The sequence below is a fragment of the Miniopterus natalensis genome, chromosome 1, assembly GCF_054644295.1.
Source record: "Miniopterus natalensis isolate mMinNat1 chromosome 1, mMinNat1.hap1, whole genome shotgun sequence".
In the NCBI taxonomy this organism is placed as follows: domain Eukaryota; kingdom Metazoa; phylum Chordata; class Mammalia; order Chiroptera; family Miniopteridae; genus Miniopterus; species Miniopterus natalensis.
This window is the reverse complement of record NC_142081.1, coordinates 166,926,516-166,948,262: the sequence shown is the minus strand read 5'-3', so window position 1 is coordinate 166,948,262 and position 21,747 is coordinate 166,926,516. Positions and strand designations below refer to the sequence as shown.

The 21,747-nt window shown below is 38.3% G+C and overlaps 1 pseudogene; it reads left to right on the top strand.

Annotated features, from left to right (window-relative positions):
* The first annotated feature begins 12,145 nt into the window (after nt 1-12,145).
* On the top strand, nt 12,146-12,598 carry LOC107529519 (small ribosomal subunit protein eS27 pseudogene; annotated as a pseudogene).
* The last annotated feature ends 9,149 nt before the right edge of the window (nt 12,599-21,747 follow it).

Below are 21,747 nucleotides of genomic sequence, written 5' to 3'. Positions count from 1 at the left end.
AAAGAAAAATAATAAAGATAATATTAAATATTATTAAAATTACATATGCTGTCATTTTTTTAAAAATCCTCACCCAAAGATACATTTGTTGATTTTTAGAGAGAGAGGAAGGGAGAGAGAGTGGGCAAAATGTTGATGTGAGAGAAAAACATCAATTGGTTGCCTCCTGTACACTCCCTGACTGGGAATCGAACCCTCAACCCTTTGGTATAGAAGACAATTCTCCAACCAGCTGAACAACCCAACCAGGGCAACATATGCAGTCATTTTTACTGGGTGTCACTATGTTCAAAAAGAGTAAAAGATGTATTTTATAATATAGTATTAGTTTAAAAACTCATGGGGAAATTCATATCTCACGTCTATTAACCACTCAACATGATGATTCTGAGGCTTCATGACTCTGTTTTTGTAAGAAACCATGGTAACTTAGGTACTGGACTTCTTTTCTGATGATTTCACAAAACTCAGGTTATCTGTAGATCTCAGGTGTTCTTTCTATAATGTCCTGCTTCCCTCACTGAGCCAGATCAATACACTGTTGTTCTCTTAAGAAGAATGCTTTCCTCCAAAATTTCATTAATTAATGTGAACTAACATGTTTAGTGCTATGTGTCTGATTTGAAAGACTACTTCTCATTTTATATACATGAGATCAGGAACAAGTAAATTTAGTGTATGTGAGAGCTTGATTGGGCACTATATTTCACAAAGAGAAAAATGCAAGTGTTCATTTGCATTTTTGGGTAGTGAATGAATGTTAAGTGTGTAAGTATGTATACATGTGTACATGCATGCATACATGTGTATATGTGCATGTATATATGTGTTTGGCTATACATGTACATATGTACACAAAAAATAATAAACATTAATATGAGTGTTTATATAGTCATCAGAGAATGCTATTTGAAATCAAATTTGAACTCAAGGAAAGAAGATTAAGAGTTATTTGGGGATAAATAATAATCTCCAGTATCCATGGTTTTAGTTTAATGTTACTTTTAATATAGATGGAAAAAGAAGTTGACTACGTGATGTGATTTGAAAGTTGCCAAAAATGTTTATCTATGTTTTACAAAATGTAATCCCACAACAATAATGATAATGCATGAAATTTTTATACATATTATTTAATTTCTTGGTTTTATGACCTTGTAGGCAGTAATAAATTGGTAATTTCTTACATTCGTGTCATGTCTTAGAATTTACAAGACTTTTCATATTTATTTGAACCTGCAATTTATGCATTTTAAAGGTAATTATCTCAAAGTTTTAGGCCTGGTACATGTCAGACCTAAGAAATGAACTCAATGCCTTTAACTCCATGAGTATGAACAATGCCATGGATGACCAAAAATATCTGGAAAAGTTTTCTCCCATGATGAATTTAAGGCATTTTAAATGATCTCCTATGAACAAAAATATATTCCAAGGTAAATGGACATAGGGGGATTATGAAGGGAAATTACATCAAGAAAATTCCATGCTGTGAGGACAAGGCCTAGGAAGCCAGTGTAAATAGGAGTGTTGATTATTGAGAAGGAACCACTATGTTATCTATCACTAGATATCCCAGAGCAGGAAGGGCCTAAATGAGAAAAAACAGTACAAAAGGGTCACTAAGGAACATTTCAGAGTACTTTGTGGTCCGGTTCTATTCCAAACTCATGCCTCTCTGTTTCTTGACTTGCATTTTATACATTAATCATTAATTCAATTATTTATTGAATTAGAGTTACAATGAATCAGACACTTCTAGATATTGGGGATGCATCTGTGACCAAATAGATAAAAAGGCCTGCCTCTATGCATATTAAATGAAGGTTGGAAATACTAAAATGCTTCTGGATCTTTCATAAACCATTATCTTTTTCACCCTTGGCCCCACTCCCTGCAATAGTCTTCCCTTCCTCACCCAGGTAATAACCACTCATCTTTAATAGTCATCTTGGTTGGCACATCTTTCAGAAAGTCTTCCTGAATCAATTTGCAATCTGGGTGATATTCAAATGTTTTATGTGCCTCTGATATTATAATTAACATTTTTTTAGTGTTATCTTTTTTCCCCCCTTGTTTAAAGTCAGGGTCTAGGTCTTCTTTGTATGTGTATCACCCATGCCAAACCCAGTGTCCTATACATATGCACAGCACAGGTTTTTTGGACAAAATGTTTAACTTTGCAAAGAAGACCAAGAGCTTCTTTGCTTTAGTATATTGTGTACATATATATGTATTGTTGATCGAATTTTGGTAAATGTTTAGCTAAATTTTTCAGTATATTGTTCTTCATTGATCAAATGACTAAATATGTGTAAAATTTCTACATCGACTTGGAACTATGTAGACATGTTTTCCCCCTGTTTTGAAAACTGTGAAATAAACGAAGAAATATATAAAATAATTATGTTGCTAGAAACCTAGCATGATATTCACAGGATGATATTCACAGTTAACGAAACTAGCACTAAATAACCATTCTGTCTATACCTTTAAATTCTTTAAATTCCCTGTGTGGTAATAATAAGGTAAAAGTTTATGAATTAAATACAACCCCACCCTCACCTCCCACACACACATAATGACTGATATTCTTCCTGTCATTTTCAATGATTTTGAGCAGCACATTAGCCCAAAGATAATAGAAAAAGAACAAATCCCAAACCCATTAGGGAGAAGAATTACCTAGGGAGCTGGCGTTGATCTGATGTATCCAGCAAAATTGGGGATAGCAACTTGAATAACGACCCTGAAAACTGACAGAGTGATTGAGAGGCTCCTGTAGACCCGCGGGGCCCTCTGAGGATTTCTTCGCTCCCTGTCTGCAGTCGTGGCGAGTGGCATGGTCCTTCTACTCGGCCGCCGAGGTGTGCTAGACTATATGATGAATTAACAGGGGCTTATCTTCCTTTCTCAGTTTTATAAAAATAGGAAAAACACACTATTAGTCACATACATTGAACAGTCACACTGCTGTCAATCATCTTTTCCCTCTGATTTGTTTCCTATCTGTTATTCCTTCTCGTCTGCTTAGGATTTTGTCCTGCTGGATGAGCAGCTGCTCACAGCATCTCTTAGCCCCTTCTTTACCCTTCCTCTGACAATCCCTCAAGCAGCCCTCTGCCCTCGCTGGCGCCCGTCGTCCTTCAGAGGCCCTGGGTGGGGTGCGGCCGCGGGCCCCCCTGGGCTGGCTGTGGCGCTGGGTGGCTGAGCGGCTGGGCGGCCTGGCCAGGTTACTCACCCTCTCTGTGTCTTCTTGTGAAGCCACACCTCACAGTATGGCAACCAGGACTGAATGAAACTGCGCGAAAATCCAGAGCTCTGGAAACACCCACCAGTGTTCATTCCTAGCTCTTTTTGTGACTGTGTTTCCACATTTGTGTTTTTAATTATAAGAACAAGCATAGAGGAAGCAAAGCATATATTTGAACCCCAATTTTACCCATAAAGAAACAGTTACTAGTCTGAGTTCACTTAGCTAAAAAGGCCTAGAGACAGTAATTTTTCGAATATAACCTATGTATTCTAGCTCCTACTAGTCATAGGATTTTAGATTAATAAAGGGGAATAGGTGGAAAGAAACTATTATGTTTTAGAGCCTACTACATGCCAGATTCTGTACTAAGCACTTAATTTTCATTATTTTATATAATCCTTACCACAGTCCTGAAACGTGGATACTTATTTTATGAGTAAATTTAGACTCCTGGTGGTTAATTTTCCATTGCTCACCCAGCAATATGTGGTGAATTTTAGATTAAAATCCAGGCAATAAAGACCTTAAAATCTGTGTTCTTTTTATCTTATTATGCTACCTTTCATGCTTGGAGGGATCTTAGGCATAATTAACAGCAGTCTGCTTTTATCAGAGGAAGTTTAATCTAAGGAAATCAACTTATTCAAGACAACTCCAAAACTAGTGTTCTCAAACTTTCTCTCATACATGTTTATTAGAATTTTTTTTAGCCTTTATTTGACCTTTATTTAGCCTTTATTGCTTTCTTATTATTTATTTTATTTTTCCCCCTGTTGCTTTTTAGAGAGAGTGGAAGGGAGGGAGAGAGAGAGGGAGGGAGGGATACATCGCTGTGAGAGAAACACATCGATTGGCTGCCTCCTGCACGCATCCCAACCAGGGCCAACCAGGCCCGGGGGCAAACCCGCAACCCCGGTACCTGCCCTTGACTGGGAATCAAACCCATGACCCCTCAGCATGTGGGCCGGTGCTCTAACCACTGGGCCTCACGGGCCAGGGCATCTCCCATTATTTTTGAGTTACATGTCCTCAAACTGTTTACCAAGAAAAGGCCCCTGGGTTCTTGCCCTCAGCTGAGAATGTGATATTTGATAACAGGTAATTCAGTGTCTTTCCCTCCTTCTATTGGCTTATATGGTTAAAAAAAATGGTGAATAGTTTTAAAGTCCTCTGCCATGTATTAAGTGACAAAAGTGATCATAGCTGCATATATCTAATAATAGCCTTGATAGAACCTCTTAGAGCTATTTCAAGTATGTACACAAAGAAACATGATTATCTAAAAATATGTATATATATATTCTTTTTATCAGAGAGTCTATACCTATCAAAATATCTTTTCTAGTTGACCCTATTTAAAAAGCTTCCCCCTTTTATTCTTTCTATGCTATTTATTCTTTTTTTTGAATTTCCCCAAATTTTCTACCTTTTTCAGATCATCTAAGTTTTGTCTTGACTGCCTTAGGAATCCTCTAGATCTTCAAAACAGCCACTAAGTTTTCAATATGGCCCTTTTCTTAGATATGTGAAATACAGTTGTCATAATGGCTGACTTTTAACACAGATGACATCATTTTAAGATCATAATAAAGATGAGAATTCTTAGTTGTGTCAAAATAAAAGAGGCACTAGAAAGTTCATTTTTTAATAGCAGGCAAAGAATGGATAAAACCAAATACTCTAAAAAGCTCATAACTGATCTTAGGATGTCTTGAAACAATAACATCTTTGGCAATTTCTTTATGATAATACCTTGTAGAAATACACCTGGCCATGAGGAGAAAGCAGGCTTTCTTAGGAATGGTCTGCCACTTAAGGTTGAAATCTATGAACATTGATAAATATTTATTTATATGACTAGAAATCTGTTTATGTCAAAACTTTATATTTATGAAGCAAGTTTCTGGTTTCAAGTTAATTTTACATTTTCCCATTTGATCTTTATAATACAGGGTGGGGCAAAAGTAGGCTTACAGTTGTTCATATGGAAAATAATACAGTAATAAATAACACAAGAATAAACTTACAGTTGTGTACCCATAACTGTAAATCTACTTTGCCTCACCCTATATATCTTCAGAAAGGAAGGTAGGTATTAGTTGTCCTGTTTCACAAGTAAGGAGAATCTTGAAGTTAATTTAAACCAATCAGTTTATTGGTGCTAAAGTAGTTATTTTTGCAATTAAATTAATATGCCAAATATTTATGTCTACAAAATTCATCAAAGCATTTTCTTAAATGTATGCATATATACTTATTCACCATGAAATCGAGCGTGTCAAAGAGGTGAATTTTGAATCTTTCCAGAACGCTATTTTCTAAATGGATATTCAATATCATTATTGGTGTGATCAGCAATATATATATATATTTGTAGTAACAGTCTCCCTCCTTCAGATTCTTTGTGCTCTTGAGATAACGCAATATGCTTCTTGAGTAAGGGTGCAGTAATTGCATATTCTGTGGAGATAATGTAAGCTGGGGACAAAGGAAAGCCACTGCTGTTCTATTTGGCTGCTTTATTTTTATTTTTTACTTTGAGAGGGTGTTTATTTAAGCTTGGGACAGTGAAACAAGGACAAACTTAGGATATAGGAAGCAATGAGAGAGCCTAGGCAGGGCTGCCCTGGTTCTCCAGGAACGCCACAGGAAAGAAACGAGCCTGGGTGGGGCTGCTGCCTGCGGCTCCCTGGCGAGCGAGAGGCCAGGGGGCCTCTGGAGACAGGATCAGGGTTGGCCTGGGACTAGCTGCTGCCCATTGTCCCCCTGGTTGCAATTCTCCTGGGGACCTTTAGAGTTTGGGAGATGCAGGCCTGTGGGGAAGAGAGGGGGAAGAAAAGTCGTGGGCTTGCTTATCTGGATTCTTGTAGATAAACACTCTAAGGTCAAGATAAGTTTTTATGTTCCCAAGCTGTTTATTAATTGCTTTAAATTAGGATAAGAAGCCAAAACACAGGGGTCCTTCTAATATATTTTCTAATTATTATACGTGTGTGAAAGAAGACTTGATGCTTTGACAGCCGGGGTGGTATTAAAGTGTAGTTCATGGCCGTGTTGGAGGCAGTTTGTCAGCTTGAAGAAAAAAATCTAAAATTCATAAAACTGTTTTGTTTACAGCCTTAAACAAACCTGAAATATAAGTTTAATTTTGATGTGCATACAAATCCCATTATTCATACAATTATGATAATTATGGCCTTCAAAGTTATACATGTCCTTGCAAGGACCGCATTGGTTGATTTGCCTGTAAATATTTTGCTAATAGGATACAGTTTGTCTCACCTAATATATTTTCCTGCCATTTTCATGCTGCTGTTAACATTATTAAATTTGTAATTCTGTTTTTCTGCTTGTGTGGCATTATAGCCCCAATTCTCAAAAATGGACCCATGACTAAAATGTGGTTCACTGAAGCATAAAAAGTGATGAAAAGAGTAACATAAATAGTACAACCCAAAATAACAGCATAAACAAAGAGAGAACTGGTCTCCGGTGGTGCAAATCTGGATATGCTGGGACCCATCAACCTGCAAGTGTCACGATTTCACATACGCAGCAGGGAAAGAAAAGTGCAGATAGGAAGCACACTTATGAATATCTTAAAAAAATTGAATTTATATGACCGACGTTTAATTTACCACTATTCCCCAGTTCATTCTCCGTTAGAAAGCCACGTCAAATGGGGCTTACACACACGTCTGGCAGGATTATTTCTTGAAGGATTATGGATGTGTTCTCTCTGCTTCCGAGTGAAGCCTCCTGCTGCACCCCGAGGAATGTTTCCCTCTCCTGGACCACAGGAGTAAGAAACTCACCCACCTTCGCGTCCTCAACCAAAGGACTAAGAGGATGCAGAAAGGGAAGAGAGAGAGAGGGGAAAGGGGAGAGATGGAGAAGGGAGATGAGAAATGGAAGAGGGCGGGGAAGGGAAAAGAAAAGGGGAAGGAAAGAGCTAAGAGGCCCTGATCTTACCTGAGAGGCAGGCAGAAAATACGTTACATTTATTTATTTTATTTAATTAATTTATTTTTATTTATTTTTAATTTATCTTTATTGTTGAGAGTATTACAGGTGTCCCATTTCCCCCCCCAATTGACCCCCTCCACCTCACTCCCACCCCCTCCCCACCCCGTTATTAACTGTGTCCATGGGTTATGCATACATGCAAATAACTTCTTTGGTTAATCTCTTCCCACCCTCCACCCCCCTTCCCTCTTTCCTCTGAAATATGATCGTCTGTTACATGTGTCAATGTCTCTGGATCTATTCAGTTCGTCAGATTCTTTTGTTCATTAGCTTCTTCTTAAAGAAGACCCTTCCGCATTTCACATAGCACTGGTTTGGTGGTGGTGAACTTTAGCTTTTTCTTATCTGTGAAGGTCTTTACTTGTAGACAGTGGAAACCTGCATGGGTCCTGGCTAACTGCCGAGCTATTGTTTTTGTCCCCCACTGAGAGGTTCACCAACGGATGAACTGCGGCCTTTGATTTGAACACCAAGCCGCAGTGAAACTGGCCTATAACTTAGCGATGTTGCCTTAGTTTCACCCACTCCCAAATATCTCAGCATCTGTGACTCACCCACCGTGCTATAGTCTGGAGCATATTCTGCACTCCCCCAACCGCCTGAGACACCAGGTTGTGTGGTGGGCTCGTGGTGACAGTGGCGATGGTGGTGGTGGTGGTGTTCTTTCCTTGCAGGGGTGGGGCTGGGGGAGCTGGAAACAATAAATTGGAAATTGTCATTTGACCTAGGGCATCTGTGAACATAGGATTCCTATTTTAAAGCCATTGATTATTTTATTCTTTCTTTTTTTAATCTTCACCTGAGGATATTTTTTCCATTGCTTTTGAGAAAGAAAGAGAAAGGAAGATCGATAGGATGTGAGAGAGATAGATCGACTGGTTGCCCCCTGCATGTGCCCCAACCGGCCAGGGACGAGCCTGCAACCCAGGTACATGCCCTTGGCCAGAATCAATCCTGGGACCCTTCAGTCCACAGGCTGACACTCTAACCACTGAGCCAAACCTGCTGGGGAGATTATTTTATTCTTGATCCAGTAAGTTAAGGGAGATGTTTTTTATAACATGCATAAAATAATTTCCATGCAGTAAAATTGATTGATACTGTTGACAAAGGTACAGAAGAAACCAAAAGTAGGAGAGGCATTTAATGTTTCACTCCTTATAGCAAGAGGCAGCTTAGGAAACTGTATAGCCAACTACAATATTAATGACAAATGTTACTCTCTAAGAGAAAGCAGAAGAAGCTATTGCCAAAAATCTTTTATTGAATGACATTTTAGGATGATGCATAATATTAATTATATATTAAAGGAAGAACAATTACTATGTTGTAGGTGCCTGCAGATACTTTGCTAAACAGTGGAATGAAACCAACTATACACACTATGAATAAATTCTTGGCTATGCACGGTGCAGATATGAGAGAATCATAGTTGGTGATTTTTAATTCTGTTTATCAGTGAGAAACTAGTGACACTGGATAGGAGATTGTTTTATTTGCTTACTACTCATTTTGTGGCCTTGGCTTTTATGGCTGTGGTCTTGCAAGGAGGGTTGAGAAGAAAAGGGGTTACTCTGTGAAACAGTTTGAGTGTCCTTTAACACAATCTACAGACAACTTCATTCACAGCGAATATTTTGTGAACATTGAAATGTTTCCTAACTTTGATTTAGTATAGCAAGGAATAGTAAAAATGTTAATTAAGTCCCATGATGGCCACTAAATCTGTTGGTTAGTGAAAAAGTGGGCAGTGAGTTCAACAATCTGCTTTTCCACGTTAATGTACCCTCTCTGTGCTGGGTAATGTGCCTACATGACTTTTTGAAATTCTTGTTGATCTTAATACACTCTGTCCACACACTAAATAATGTTCACATATTTCAAGTAATTTCTTCCATAGTGTATCTACCATATATATCGAGTATGTTAAATTACTTGAGCCTATCTTTCAGAGCTGAAATAATAAAATGTTTAATATTGAGGATAAGATATTGAGATTTCCTAAATTGATTGTGTATCAAATTCTTTATCTTTGATACTTTGGTTAATTTCCTATCAGTTGATTATATTTTTCACTTGTTGAAGAAATACATCAATGAGATAATATAAAGTGACCGTAAAGATCACATTAAAACACAGTAAGAGAAAGTTCAAAAAAGCACTTTAGAAACAAACCTAATGTAGAGTGAATTAGGAATTCACCCACTGATCTTCAAAGATACAAGGCACATATCCATTTTTATCTTTAAAATAATTTAAAAAATGAATAATTTAAACTGGTTAGTTATAAGTCTGTAGCTAATTTCATTTAGCCGTTATTGAACTAAGACTTTTTAAAAATATGTCTTTATTGATTTCAGAGAGAGGAAAGGAGAGGGAAAGAGATAAAAGCATCAGTGATGAGAGTCATTGATCAGCTGCCTCCTGCACGCCCCCTGCTGGGGATGGAACTTGAAACCCAAGCATGTGCCCTGCCTGGGAATTGAACTGAGACCTCCTGGATCATATGATGATGCTCAACCGCTGAGCCGCACTGGCAGGTTGAAACTGGGAGGACTTTTAATGTCCCACTTTATGTTGACGTCTTATTTACCAACTGCTTGTCTTGTTGAGGAACTTCATAGAGGGGAACAGGAGAGCAGTCTCAGATGAACAACAGGGAACCCTTAGTCCAAAATCCAGCCATTATTGCGGCAATGGCAAAATAATCAGGTGCTGCCTTAAAAGCAAGCCCTAAGGCCTATAAAGTTATAATGGGTACTGTTCAATCCACGGGCTACAGGGCTGGCCTGCAAAGTATTTGTTACTGGGACACGAAAAGACAAATGCAGAAGCCGAGGAGAAGAGTTGGAATCTTTTAGAGCAGTTTGACAGCCTACTGTGTACAAGCATGTGATCTGTGGATTCACTTCATTGAGTAAGTGTAGACCAGTTTTGGTGAAGTTTATCTTGCAGGGTAAGTTGATGTGGAGTGAGATGCTTATGTGTAGTAAATCACAACTCCATATGTGGTATGTTATTTTATCATTCAACACGTGGTATTTTAAAGTTAGTTTGTAAAGTATAACTAAAAAGATTATATAAATTAGAGAGAAAGGTATCATTTTTTAATGCTTTATTATTTCTACGTCATTTTGTGATTTAATTAAGCCTAGTTTTTAATTTATAGTTTAATAGTATTACATAAAATTAGAAAGGGACATTTCTATCATTTACTTTTACTCCTGACTTCCAGATAGGAAACAATCTTCACTGACCTACTTTATCAAGAAGAGAGAAAACTTTTCTAAATGTTGCAGAAGGATACTGTAAAAAAAGAGAGAGAGATCTAAAGAGAAACTTTATAAAATGAACAATTGAAATAGAAGGAAGACACTATTGCAATAGGGAGAGGGAGGCTCTTGCAATAGAGAGAACCCTTTGATCATATGATCTGCAAGTCTCCAATGTCAAGCAGAAATATATATATATATTTAATTTAAACAAGGATGAGTAACAAGACTAAAAAGAATTGAGTAGGGGGCGGGATGAGTGGTGATGTGATCAGACTGTTAGTCAAAAGCATCTTTCCTTGAGGTCATCTGATTCTTGATTCCTCGAAGGGCTGTTGAAAAGTTAGTTTACATTCCAATGCTGGCTCAGGGTGGGCATGGGTCAAGTTCAGTGCAGTGTGTTCTGAATGGAGGAGAGAAACTGCACTAAAGTTATTCAAGTAAAGTTAGCAGATATGTTGTCCAGATTGGTCAGTGAGTACACATATTTCAGCTAATCATGGATGAGACAAAGACTAGGGATTTGGTCTGTTTAGCTTTGTTATAGCTAAACAGGTGGGGGGCATCCTGGGCTCTTACCTAAGTCATATGAGGAAGAGCCGTTGTTTGCAGTAAGTTGTTTTATAGAACACAAAATGATCAGGGGGAATTACTTAAGTGTCATGGGTTTCCAGGAACACAGGGCTCGGGTAGTGTTTAACATGGTCAGTTCTCCCATTTGCTCAGGCCAAATGAATGTTACCACTCAACAGCTCAGAGGTGATTATAAACCAGCGTGGGCAAAGCAGGTTCTAAGAAATAGGCTCCTGAGGACTCGTGTTGGCATTGTTCCTAAATAATCAGTTAAACCATCTGTTGAGAGGTTGTGGCAAGAGTCAGTTTTGTTAGGTTTAGGCATCTTAGAAGAGGAATGTCTAAAATGAAAAAGGGATGTATTAATATAAAATGTTGTATTAAAGTGATGAGTCAGAAGCTAAACCCTGGAAAGTATCCAGAACAATGAATTCCAAGCGGCTGATGGGTAAAAACCTTTTAGTTACACAGCACAAACTATTAAGTTTCTTGAAGCTGATAAGATGTTGATGTTCCTGGTGATATTGTCCAGTTATCTCTCCTCTAAGAGCATGCATGACCTGGGCATTTTATCAGACTTTCTGATGATCCAGACAGAAGATTGTCCAGGGAGAAGTCTGGCCCATGCATAGTCTCTTCAAATCTCCAGAATTTAGCTCACAGCACTTTTTCAGATATTGCAGGAAATAGCCTGCTACAAGGCAACTTACAGTCCAGATAAGAATTTAGTTAGTCAGGTTTTAGCTCTTGATAATACCAAGTAAGGAAGGAAAAAGAAAAATTGGAAACATTAGTTGAGTTGTAACCAGGTATTGAAGGAAACTAGAAGAGTTGAAATGTTATAAGGATTGACAGTGCATACCATATGAAAAGATCTAGTTCAATTTACATGTAGATAACAAAACTGATTTTTTTTTATATATCTCAGTTTCTTATAATTTTCAAAGTAATACAAGATAGTTCAAAAACAATAGGATCAGAATAGCCCTTCTGGCAGTGATGACCTCCCCAGGACAACATGCCTCTCGCTAAGGATCTCCTTCCTCCCTCTGCGGAGAGGAGAAGAAACACAGGACGAAGTGCCTGGTGCAGAGCCCCAGTTCCTACTTCATGGATGTGAAATGCCCAGGATGCTATAAAATCACCATGTCGTTAGCCCTGCACAAACAGTAGTTTTGTGTGTTGGCCGCTCCGCTGTCCTCTGTTAGCCTACAGGAGGAAAATCAAGGCTTACAGAAGATGCTCCTTTAGAAAGAAGCAGCACTACAAGCACCTGAATCAAGGTCCCAATAAACACATTTTGTATTTTAAAAAAATCAGAATATGGTTGCCTGCATTGCTGAGCTATAGCTTTCCATTGAAATTCAAAATTTCTCCCAGTAGTCACTTCTTATTTGATCAAAAATATTATCTTGAAGCTTGGAAGCCAAGCCAAGAACTTACCATCAGATTTCGCTTGCAGTACCTATAGAATTGGATGAACTTCTCTCTTCTAAAGGTCCCTAAAAATCCTATGTTTTCTGTGCATGCAAGGAAATGCTCTTCTTTATTCAACTGCAAGTCTGGGAGCTCTGTAAGCTAGGTGCCAGTATCTCACTAGTTTTCCCAACAGGACTTTGTGAGCATTGGCTCTTCAAAGGCAGTTGTAACTATTTAAAAGTGTCTGGTCATATCTGATGGAAAGCATCATTTTCAAAGATAACAGTCCAGTTAAAACCAGTGTTTCCAATTATGTCTTTTTAAGAAAGGAAGCCATGGTGGGGCAGGGGGAGGCAGAAGAAGGCATAGAGGAGATACATTATAATATAATATTATAATATAAACTTTAATGTGAGGTTTAAAGAACCCCACTAACATTTGTGCAGAACACCCTTAAGATTTTTTTGCTCTGATATATAATCTTACTTAGTCTGTAGACTAAATTTTGGACAAGGGGCCAAAGATAGTGCAAATGGTCATCTGAATGTCTCTAAAGCTCATATAAGTAGATAAAATGTCTAAACTGTTTCTGATTAGCTTTTTAAGTTTCAAGTTGTTTTGGGAGTTACTGAGACACTGGAAAGCTGCCAATGAGGGAGAGGGGCACCTAAAGCTGGAGTAAGGAGTTGGGGCACCAGAGTGGGAAAGAAGAGGCCTGTCAGACAAGGACAAGGAATGTGGAGGGGTTGGGAATGTTAAAGAGGGACAGATCAAAGGGTTCACGGGAGCTGAAGGGAAGACCAAAGTGGTAAAAGGGAAGAAAGAAAACGGGTGCGTGATGGCACTGGAAGGTTTTAAATGGTCCAGTTAGGGGCAGCCCCAAGTTTTCCAAAAAGTCTAGAACATTGAAGTTTTAAGGGGTTCTGTATTTAAAATCTTGCCATTTCTCGAGATATAGAACAGAATCAGTAACCGTTATAGACCAAACGTTTGTCCCAATTACTATATTGAAGCCCTCCTCTGAACGCGATGGTGTTTGAAAACAGAGGCTTTAAAAGGAAAGGAGGGTTAGATGAAGTCATAAGGCCAGGGACTTCATGATGGGAAAAGTACTTTTGTGAGAAGAGACACCAAAGAGCTTGATCATCCGTTGTCTCCTCATGCTCAAAGACTGAGAAATGCCATGTGAGTACACAGCAAGAAGGCAACCTTCTGACGCCAAAGAAGAGGGTTCTCTCCAGAACCTAACCATGCTGGTACCAAAATCCCAGGCTTCTGGCCTCCAGAACGGTGAGAAAATAAATTTATATCGTTGATGCTCCCCATCAACAGTATTTTGTTGTGGCAGCCCAAGCAGACTGAGATGAAGACAGTGCCATAAGGGGGAAGCATGCAGCCAAGGGGAGAAGAGGAGGCAGTGCCTAACAGAGTCAGAGTCGCCCGTGAGCCTAGGTAATTAAATTAGAGATAAAACCTTAAGGTTGCTGGGAAAGAGGACCGTTTGTTTAACTCCCTCCCACAATCACCAAAGAACCAAGGATGTTCTTTCATGCAATACCCAGTTGAGAAACTAAGGAAATTTCTTTACAAAATCCCCATCTAGAAGAGCCAGGGAAAAAAAAAAAAAGGCTGCACAGAGGGCCAAAAAATTCTTAGTGCATGAAAGAATCAAAGTAGCTCCTTACGTGTTCCAACAGACAAATGGCCAGAACAATGGATGAAGAGTTGAGACTCATCTCTGTGATGAACTCCCCAGCCAGGAAAGGACAGGAAGGGTCAGGGCAGCTGGAATGAGTATGAATGAAGAGAGCAGGGTCCAAGGATGGTCAGCACTCTGTCTGAGTCACAGCACCTAAAAGCTTTCAAATAAAAACAAATTGGGACTAAGGTAAGGAGCTGTTTTATTTGAAAGGACTATTGCAATAAGGAGAGGGAAACTGTTGTATTAGGGAAATCTGTCCAAGTACATCTACAGGTGTCTCAAAGGTCAGGCAGAAAGGATTTTTCTTTTATGTAGAGAGATACATATGGCTAGAATGAATTGGTCTATGGGGCAGTGGGTTGAGCAGGTTGTGTGATCAGACCTTTGATCACAAAACTTTTTTTCCTGTGGTCATCTGATTCTCAAAAGGGGTCTCTATGGAGGGTGGTTCCACAGTGATAATGGCCCAATCTGAGGGTGGGTCAAACTTCAGGGTCTTGGAATTAGGAGAGAAGCTTAACTAAATATTGACCAAATATTTTGCCAGATTGGTCATCGGTTACAAACAATTAAGCAAATCAATTATAAGACAAAGAATGGGAATTTGGAAGATCTGTGTCTGGCCTTGAGATAGGTAAACAAGGGGCATCTTTATTTAAGTCCTATGATGAGGAAGGGTTATTCTTTTTTTTTTTTTTTTTTTGGATTTTTCTCTTCCTTTTTATTTTTTAAATTTTATTTTATTTTTTAAAATTTTATTATAGTTTAAAATATTACAGATGTCCCTTTTTCTCCCCAATGACCCGTTCCACCCCATTCCTTCCCCCTCCTCAGTCCCTCTCCCCACCATTGTCCGTGTCCTTGGGTTGTGCATAGATGCATATAAATTCTTTGATTACTCTCTCCCCCTCCACCCACCCGCCCTCCTCCATCCCTCTGACATTCATCAGTCTCATCTATGCTGAGGAAGGGTGATTCTTTGCAGTAAACAAGGAATACCATTGGGTGGGAGGATTTCTTAACAGTTGCTGTTTCTAGGATCTAGAGTCCAGGTAATGATGAACTTCGTCGGTCATAAGCCAAATGATAGCAGTAGCTCTGAAGAAGTCCCAAAGAGCTACCATTAACTTTACTTAGAAGCATGATCTCTTGTGTACCTACTTCAGTTGTGAAGCTAGAATTAATTCATGGAGGGATGTTAGAGCTGGTGTCTTATGTGTGGGCTCATAATGTGGCTAATGAAGCAACAAAACCGTCAAAACCGTAGCAGAAATTATTACTAAATCATAAAAATTTCATTTCAAAGCAAAACAAAACAAAACAAAAATTGAAGGAAAGAGTATTGAATTAAAGGCTGATAGAAGTAGATGTTTCATAGTTTACCTATGAACATTAGTGCTTTGCAGGATTCTGATAAAATAACAGTTAAGCCTACAAATGTACAATTGCTATGATATTAAGTTTGCTTGGAAATAAATATCTGATGAATTTGTAGTAAAGAAAATAGTGAAAATACCACTTTCCACACCATAATGACCTATTCCAGGATAGCTAATGATAAGGTGGACCATCTCAGAGAACAAAGCTATCAAACTATTTTTCATTGCACCTTGGTGAATGCCCAGATATGGCTAACATGACAATTTTAAAAACATATGTATGATTTGAACATAGTAGTGATGGGAAGGAGGAACAATTTTTTCCAGGTTGGAAACACAACTGACTCTTTTTATATTTTATAAAAATATAAAAGATTACATTGTTTTAAAATTTTAGCTTGGAGTTAAGTTTAAGGAGTGTGTTCTGAGGAAACAACTGTGGCATCAGAAAAAGACTTCTGAAGTAGTATGTAGATTAAAGAGCGAGCTTGTGCCAGATGTAAATTGACACACCGCTTCTTTCATGAGGGAAGACTTGCTGTGAAAAAAAGTTCCTAGTGACATAGTAACATTTATTGATTATGAAAGGCTAAAACATTAAAGCTGAAGTTATTTGATAATGTGGAAGCTGATTCTAAATAACTGTTAATGCTAGGAATCAAACACTCTGTCCAAAATGTGTGAGTGACTGAATAAACACTTAGTATTTCTACAAAATAAAAATCAATTTGGTCTTAACTTTTTAAACCTATACATTGGACAGCCAGTCTTCATACTGTCTATATACAGCATTTCTAATGTTTCTAATTTTTGTATGAAAAGGAGGAATGCAACATGGCTTTCAAAGGCAAATAAGATCAAAGAGAAAAAACAGAAGTTATAAGTCTAGAGGAACCATTTCCACAGATTCATTAACATATTTATTAAGTTAAAATATCAGTTAAGTAGAGAATATTGGTATTGCCTATCTGTGAAAAGTTATCATTGAAAAACTTAAGAATTTTATAGAAATTGATTTGATTTGACCTTTCCAACAGAATCTGATTCACATATGGGTAACTTATAAACCTGGAATTTTTTCTTTAATTATAAAATAATTTAAATTTAATTATAATTTTTTTCCAAATAAATTATTGTAATTGCTACCAATGAAAAATTGAAGATGAATTTTGAAAAGCAGCATAACTTGCTTCATTTTGGATAAAAGTTAAACATGAACATTCTGAGACTGAAATCACTTTAAATTTCATCTTGCTTTTAATTCCACAAACATCTCTGAGATTGGCTTTTCTACCCATATTATTAAAACAAACTATAAACACCATGTAGATATACATTATCCCATGCAAATCACCAATCTCACCCAGTTTAGATAACTAACAAGCAAGAAGCAAGCTCATTTGTCACATTAAATACTTTAAGTATTATTGATATGCATGATATTCATCAAAGTGTGTGTAAAGTGATTTAACACGGAAAATAGCCATTTCACTCACGACTTTTTGTTACTGTAGTTTGAAATGACAGACAGGTGAGAGTGTCATAGTGATTCTCTACATTACCATTTTTGAACAGTCAATGAACATGTATGATTTTTTGTAATTCTTTTACTCTATGTAGATGGAATTTGGTCTTTTCCTTCATGCATGTATTTTTGTTTCTTCTGTAATTTGTTATATTTTATAAAGTTCTCTAGCTATGACAGATTATTAATTTAAAAGGGGTAAAACTAGTCCTTCCTTGAGAATAGTTTAAAAAACATGAATCTAGAGCATTCTTTGATTTTCTGTTCTATTTCTGGGCTCTTGCTCAAATAAACTTCTATGAATTAAAAGCTAATGTCTAATGCTGCAACCCAGACAACGTTAGCCTTCCTTAGTAAGCTGAAAATCACCCCAATTTAAAATCATCTTTGATAAGTTGCACATCCTCTTGATTATGTTTAGATATGACATGGCTCCACCCACTTGTGTTCTCTGAGACTAGCTTTAAAAGGTAATCACAAATCTGCAAATTTAAAAGAGGCCAGGGTCATCTAGGATCACAGGTTTTATAAAATATATTAAAAATTATTTTTGCCATTTGAAAAGTATTTTCAGGACTTCAAAATATAGAAAAGTCATAGTTGTCAAAAAATACCCACTCTGTTATATGCCGGATATATATATTTTTTCAATGTAGTCATAAAGACTACAGCTAAGAAGGAAAAGTAAGTATTATACAAGTTATTACAAATAAATAATTTTGATTATGCAAAGACTTAGATGTTTTTGATTGTGAAAATACTTACAGGATATGTATTGGAGCATATAATGGGGGCTCAGGTGGGATGAATAATGGTCCCCAAAGTTGTCCACATCCTAATCCTCAGAACCTATGATGTTACCTTTTATGGCAGAGTGGACTTTGAATATATGATTAAATTAAGAATCTTGACGTGGGGAGATTGTTCTGGATTATCCCAGTAGGTATGACACAGTCATAAGTGCCCTTATAAGTAGAGATCAGAGTTGCTAGTACAAGATGTGACTGTGGAGCAACAAGTCGAAATGAAGAAGAGAGGAAGAAGCCATGAGTCTCTTGAAATAGGTCAACTTCTGAGATACTGGGGGCTATGTTTTCAATATATAAATTTTGGGGTGGGAGACACCCAAATCAACCCATACCAGTGAATATGAGAGTGCTGGATGGTTTATTTCAGTGCTCCAGCCACTGCTTTCACCAGATCCTGCACCTGTGGCACAAAGGGATTACTCACTCATGGCCCTTCAACTGTGGTAGGTTGCTGATGCTTGCTATTTAGTGCCAGACTTGTTTTGGGGGCAGAGGTGCTTCCCTGTCAGTCTTAAGCAGGTACCATGTGCCTGAGACTAGGAGTGAAGCTTTCTCTGATTTTCTGGTTCCCCAGTTATGCAGACAAATTCTCCTTTGTATATGGTACAGAGTTTATTGGGCCGGTGTGTGTCCTGGGCCTCCACTCATGCCATCCGAACTCTTCCTTGTGTTGGTAAAGAGTCTTGGCTCTGCATGAATTTCCTGCTCTTACTCCCAGCAACATGTTTATTTTATTTTATTTTGTATCAGTGTAGGTTCTAGGACTGAGCAGATTCCTGCTTTTGCCCCAGTGGCAGATGGCTTTGGCTTGTTATTTCAGAGTGGATCTGGGAGGAGGAGGCGGCAGGCTTTCTCTACCCTCCTTCAATGGCATTTAATCTTTGCCTGCGATCAGGGAGTGGAAGTATCTGTCCCACCCCCCATCAATCGGTAGCTTTAGCATTTATTCCTCACATCAGTAGCAGAAAATCTTTGCCTTGGATCTGGTGAAGAGAGGATTTCCTTTCCTACCCGCAGTGGCAGTCACTTTTTCCTGTCAAAGCAGGGTAGGTCACAGGCAAGAGTGGACTTTTTGCCTCTCCCACAGAAGCAGCTTGCTTTTGTTTTGTCTCAGAAAAACGCCTGGCAGGTTTCTGTCCTACCCCCCAGCAGCAGCTGACCAGCATCTTGCATTCACGCAGAGCCTGATTCATAGCTGTGCTTCTCAGAACAAATACTCCCCTCTCAATGCTCTCTCCAACCCTGTGCCACAAGGGCAGCTCATTCCATTCTCTTGCCCTGTCCCCAGTGTTTCTTATGTTGAAAGCCTATAGAAAAGAGCTGCAGAAAGGGGCAAAAGCTCCTTATATTAATAACATGAGGCTTCCATTATCTACACAGTCACTCTAGCCCATGAAAGACTTTGACACCCTTTAAAATGAGCTTTACCTCATTACCTGGTAACTTCAGCCCCCTAATGAGTTCTGACATACCCAGGCTTCTCTCATCGTTAGGGCTGGAGTGACATTCTGTTGTACACATCTTAAGCATCAGTAGAACTTTTTCTAATTATATCCTGAATTATCTTCCTTCCGATGTTTCTGGTACATTTCTCAGAAGTACCTATACTTTTCACATCAGAGTTCCACTCTCTGCCTTTTCCTAGGTTTTATATTTTCTTTTATAAGTCTTCCCCCCTGTCCATTTCCTCTGTGCTCTCCACCCTCGACCTCTGCTGTTGATTTGCTGCAAATGCTTTTCTCACTTCCTTAATGGGCACTTTAAGATTTAATTTTCATCTTTCTCCAAGACAAACAGCTAACTTTTTAGTCCAGAGAATCGCAATTTGCTTCCCTTTGTGTGTCCCTCTTCCTGCTTCTTGCTGCTTTTTCATAGCTGTCAGGCCCCCTTGCACCCTACTGGGGACAACGAAGAAGGTTTTCCAGCAGTTTGTAAGGTTACACTATAGAATCTTTCCCCGATATAAATACTTTGCATTGGAGTTGCAGGATGATCTTGTTTTTATTCCCTGACATAGGACATTTGTTTTTCCATGTTTATTTTCACACCTGTTCTTTGTTTAGCACTGACATTTGCACACGGGAGGCAGATGTGTGTGATTTACAGTCCTGCTAAGGGTTCTACTAAGCAAATACCTTGTCATTGCTATGACCAGGAGGCAAATTGCATTAGACAAATTGTGGCATAATTTCTAACAATACCCTGATGATAGTCAGGAAACGGGTATGAAGTCATCTGGCCGATACCGAGTGGCATCCACACTGTGGTGTGCAGGTCCGCTGCTTCCTGATGAAGAAACGGATTGTGCATTGGAGCCACTTTCTACCCGCTTCGGAGACCCGAGCAACAGGTTTGCTTTGTGTCAAAATATGGTTTAATTAATTAGGCCTGTCAGTGTAGCTCTATGGTTTTGTTACTTAAAGTTTCTCTTTATTTTCGGCAGTAAGTTTAGTGACTTGGTTTTAACACTGTTTTACAAAAGACTATTATATTCTTGCCCTTTGTGGGCATTTAGGGGAAAGTAAAAATGCTTGGGTCAGGGACTGCTAGTCAGGCTCCATTTTTAAACTGCAAACCTGGCATGAAGTTTTCAGACAATGACATACTCTATCCTATGGCCATCATATTGATGCTGAAGTTGATGGTTTTTGATAAAGTAAATAAACAGCTGTTTGTTACTGATACAGCATAAGTGGTGTGTGGAACTTAATCATTGAACTGCATCTGTGGTTTAATCAATTGTTGTCAGATATTTATTGAGTGCCTAGCAAGGGTCTGAGCCGTCAAACCTCCACTGTGGCGTAATTCTATGAATTTCAGAGCTTTCAAATTTGACAGAGCATTCTTAAAGCAGCCTTACTTAAATTCAGCTTTCAGTCTGTTACCTAGTTAGATAAAATATAACTTTTGTCAATTTTAATCTGTGCTAGGAAAGAACATCTAAATTAAAATCAAACAAAAATGGTATGCTCATTTCCCATGCAATTTTTCTCCCAGTTTAACAGATACTTTACCCTCTGGAAGCCTGGAATATAATAGCAGAGCTCTGTGCTGTGATGCCTAGGTTATTTGTTCTGCATTTCTAGGGACAGTCAAATTGGGCCTGAGCTCTTTGATTTCTGATTGAGGTTTGCTGCAGATAGCAATGGGATATTGAAATTTTGGTGAAAGCAGTCATGGAAAATGAGAAACATTCTAAATTTTAATCATAAATTGAAACACTGTGGTAGATGTGGGGACTCCCAGAATGGACCAGACCTTTCATGTGAAAACCTTCGTATGTTTTAGAGTTTTTGGTCAGTGAAGTGAGATCTATAACGAAGAGCTATTAAGCAAATACCTTGTCCCAAATGTATTAGGTATTAGTACCTACACACCCACTTCTCCCGTTTTCTACCCTTTTAATATGATTACTCTAAGATGTAGAGAGTTATATTAACTTGTATACCATAGCTATCAATTGGTGGAGTCACCTTTGGCACTTAGGTCTCCATGGCTGCAAACCCTGTGCTCTTTCCCTTCAAATATTCTGCCTATAACCTGTAAGATACCATTTAGGTTTTGGAGTTACAGAGGCCTAGTTCAGCTTATCAGGTTTTAATGTCTAGCTAAGGGATTTCAATAAAGATAGCATATGAACGGAGTCATTCCAATAAGGGGAAAATATTAAAGCAGAGAATATTCATGACTGGAGCTGTTGGGTATATCTCTGATTCGAAGGAAAGCAATTAAGATATGTAGTAATATCAGGCTGGCCTGAGAGTCTCAAGAGTGGATTCAAACTCT